This window comes from Lutra lutra, chromosome 5, assembly GCF_902655055.1.
Source record: "Lutra lutra chromosome 5, mLutLut1.2, whole genome shotgun sequence".
Taxonomy (NCBI): domain Eukaryota; kingdom Metazoa; phylum Chordata; class Mammalia; order Carnivora; family Mustelidae; genus Lutra; species Lutra lutra.
The window spans coordinates 10,050,565-10,054,859 of record NC_062282.1 but is presented as its reverse complement, the minus strand read 5'-3'; the positions used below and the strand labels follow the sequence as shown (position 1 = coordinate 10,054,859).

At 38.8% G+C, this 4,295-nt stretch overlaps 1 pseudogene; it reads left to right on the top strand.

Moving 5' to 3' along the window:
* Window positions 1-1,386: 1,386 nt before the first annotated feature.
* Window positions 1,387-2,422, top strand: LOC125101109 (heterogeneous nuclear ribonucleoprotein D-like; annotated as a pseudogene).
* Window positions 2,423-4,295: the final 1,873 nt, after the last annotated feature.

Below are 4,295 nucleotides of genomic sequence, written 5' to 3'. Positions count from 1 at the left end.
GCAGGATTTATTTTTCCAATCATTTTATACAAAATCTTAGTGCCCAAAGTCATCCCTGAGTGCTTGCATTTTATTAACCCACTGACCATAATCTGCTTTCAAAAGTTCATCTATTCCATTCATTATGAAAACATTCTCTTGTATCACTATTAAGTTTGACATTTGAATTTAAAATGTCAATAAATGCAGAGACAAGAGTCTGTGAGACATCAGAGCGTGCCCTTCATTTTGCTTAAAAGTAATGGGAACATTGTCACTTGGAGGTTCTGTTAACATTTTGTAAAACAACAAATAAAAATCTTTAAGGGCAATAATACACTGAAAAATAATGTGAGTGCTGACAGTTTTATCTCATGACAACTGCTCGTATCATGACCACATGATGCTCATAAAAATCGGTAGTGCAAATATTTTTGGTAATTACAAGAAAACCAAATGGCAGACATTAAGCATACAGGTGCCATATTTAAAAATCACAGAGATTAATACCAACATGTAATAATGATGGAGGTACATACTAAAGCAATTGTCTTTTTTCCCCTAATATAGCATGTCAGTAATGATCTTCAAGAAAATCCATCTTCCTATGTCTCCAAAGAAATCAGTTTAATTATGTTGTCTTTTACCTGACATAGACATTGGTCATTCAATTCCACTTCCTTGGATCGATAAGGCTCCAAATTACTATCCTTATCTGTTTGCTTGCTTTGAGTCATTGCATAATTTCTTTCATGATTTTAAAGAAGAATTAGAATAACACAACTTTGAGTCAATGCTTTCTCACCAACCTTCCTAAAATGCTTCCCAAATGAAATGTTTTTGACAGTTTTGTATTCAGACTGCTTATTCCCAGTTTCTGATGCCAGCAAAACCCTAGTGCTGAGACCACTTATAATTATAATGCTTATTAGTATTTTGTACTAATATCCCTTTCATCTGAAGAGTTTTAGGTACTTTATAATCACCACATAAGCCTCAAGTCAGAGACTCCAGCTGAGATCAAGGGGGAGCTGAAGAATAATATCTATCAGCAACTGAAGGAGGATTTAAGTTAGGAAAAATAAATTGCCAAGATTTTGACAGCGTTAACACCTACTCCCTCTATGTCTGATTATTGATGTTCAAATCCACAGGTAGTCAGACTACATAGTGTTTTACCCTAGAACAGCAAACTCTTATGCTTAAGAAGCTAATGTTGCTCTAACCTAAGACACAGACCACACTTAAATGGGCACTATGTTTCTGGCCTTATGATATTGCTTGAGCCACAATGCCATATTTTATTTCAAATATTTTAAGAAAATATAATTTCAAGAGGAGTTAAAAAGGAGCCATATATAATATAACATAACACGGGGTCTTTGAAAATTTGATTTTGTTCTCTTCCAACATTTTAAATCCAGCTCCAGACAACGCTCCGCCCCTGCGGCTGCCCCAACCCAGACCGACACCGAACACCCCCACCTCCACCCTTCCCCCACCCCCACTCCCCCCGGGCTGCCAAGTCTGCCACAACAGAGGACATGAATGAGAACAGCAACATAAAGGAATTTGCAGAGGGATCCAAGATCAACGCAAGCAAGAATCAGCAGGGTGAGAGCAAAATATTTACTGGGAGCTTGAGCTGAGATACAAGCAAGAAAGATCTGATGAAATATTTGTCTCAATTTGGGGAAGTAGTAGACTGTATTATTAAAACTGATCCAGTGACCAGAAAATCAAGAGCATTTAGATTGTGCTTTTCAAAGATGCTGCTAGTGTTAACAAAGTTTTGGAACTAAAGGAACACAAACTGGATGGCAAATTGATAGACCCCAAAGGGGCCCAAGCTTTAAAAGGGAAAGACCTGCCCAGAAAGATTTTTGTGGGTGGATTGAGCCCATATCCTTCTGAAGAACAAATTAAAGAATATTTTGGAGCCTTTGGAGAGACTGAAAATATTGAACTCCCCATGGATACAAAAACAAATGAAAGAAGAGGATTTTGTTTTATCACATACACAGACAAAGAACCAGTAAAGAAATGGTTAGAAAGCAGATATCATCAAATTCGTTCTGGGAAGTGTGAAATCAAAGTCACCCAACCCAAAGAGGCATAAAGGCAGCAACAGCAACAACGAAAAGGAGCAAGAGGAGCAAGAGGTGGTCGAGGGGGTACTAGGGGGTCGAGGAGGAGGTCAGGGCCAAAACTCGAACCAAGGATTTAGTAACTATTATGATTGAGGGTATGGAAATTACAGTAGTGCCTATGGCGGTGATCAGAACTGTAGTGGCTATGGCAGCTATGATTATACTGGGTGTAAAATAACTCTGGGAACTGTGGATATGGATGGGGACATGCAGACTACAGGGGCTAACAGAGCTCTTATGGCAAGGTATCTCAATGGGGTGGCAATCACCAAAACAATTACCAGCCATGCTAAAGGAGGACATTGGAGAAAACAGGAGGAGATTGCTAAAGTTAACCCATCTTACAGGATGACATTAAAGATTGGTCTTCTGTTGATCTAAGATGATTATTTTGTAAAAGACTTTCTAGTGTACAAGGCACAACTGTGTTCAACTATATATGGCCACCAATTAATTTTCTTAGTTTTTACTTTGTCTTTTGCTATCTGTGTTATGATTCAATGTGGATTTGTGTATATACAAATTTATTTGTATGATTTCATGTTAAACCTCAAATAAATGCTTCCTTATGTGAAAAAAATTTAATTTTGTTTATGATCAATATGCAGAAAATACAAACTAAATAAATATAAAACAAAAATTAGCCTAATGACACCAACAAGAAATAATCACTATTAACACACTTGTGTGTTATATTATAGATGCATTTACACACACTAATATGTATACATTTTTTAACAGAAATAAAATAGTTTATGGTTTTGAGCCTGGCTTTTAGGTGTTTTAATACATTAATAATACTATTAACAGTTTGCTTTTTCTCCATTTTTTACCTTCTTCCTTCTACCTCTTTCATCTACCTTGGGATCCATCACACACTCATCATCAAAGTCAACTTTCTTTCCAGTGCCCTGTATAAGCCAATAATAGCTCCCAAAGTCATAAGGTCCAAATCCCTGTAAATGTCACCTCATTTGGAAAAGAGGTCTTTGCCAATAAATTTAAATTAATAATTTTGAGATGGAAAAATAACCTGGATTATCCAGTGTAAGGGCCTACTTAGCCAGAGCGACTCCATCTCGGTTAAACAGCCATTTTATTGTTTGTGCAGTAAACTTAAATTAACCCTCCCCCACTGCCCACAGAAACTTACTTAAAAGCAAGTCCAGGAAACGAGTAAAATATGGTTGGCCAGTTCCTAATAACAGAGCCCAGAATACAAGGACGAGTCAGGCCAGGTGGAGACATCCAATCAGTAAAAAGCACACATACTATCTCCCTAACCACCAAAAAATGTAAACCCCACCTTTTAGATGCCAAACTTGGGCACCAATTCTAACCAGAGTGATTGGCTAGTTCAAACAACCACTATAAGATAAATTGTAATTGAATTGGCCACCTGCATGTGGCCTAACATAACTTAGCCTTCTCCAAAGTACTGTTTGTAACAGTTCCTGGCATGAAGTAGTCTTAAAAAACAAATCACCAGACCAGATGGAATTAACCAGTCAGAAAAAGACACATGAACCCGGTGGGTTAAAATAACAAGATATGGGTTGCGGTTTTACCCAATAAAAGGTAGCCTGTAAGATTGGGAGGGGTCACTCTCTTTAGAGGTGGCTCTGACCGGTCAGTCAATTCTTGAGCCTGTAAGATTGGGAGTTGTTGCTCTCTTCGGAGGTGGCCCTGACCGATCAGTCTGACTTCTAATGCTTGGCATAGAATAAAGCTTTGCATAACTTTCATTTTGTCTCAGTCTCGTTCCTTTGATAATGGACCCCAATACCAGGTGGGCACTAAATGCACTGGCACAATTTTTGTAAGAGAAAAGTAAAAGGGAGAGGCTCCTGGGTGGCTCAGTCAGTTAAGCATCTGCCTTTGGCTCAGGTCATGATCTCAGGGTTGTGGGATCAAGTCCCAATGTCAGGCTTCCTGCTCAGCAGGGAGTCTGCTTCTCCCTCTGCCCCTTCTCCCTCTGCTTCTCCCTCCTTCTGCCCCTCCCCCACTACACATGCACGCTCTCTTGCTCTCTCTCTATCTCTATCTCAAATGAACAAAATATTTTTAAAAGAGAGAAAAGTAAAAGGAGATCCGACACACACAGAGGAGACAGGAAGAGAGAGACAGAGATGAGAGTGATGTAGCCACAGGCCAGGAATGTCTGAT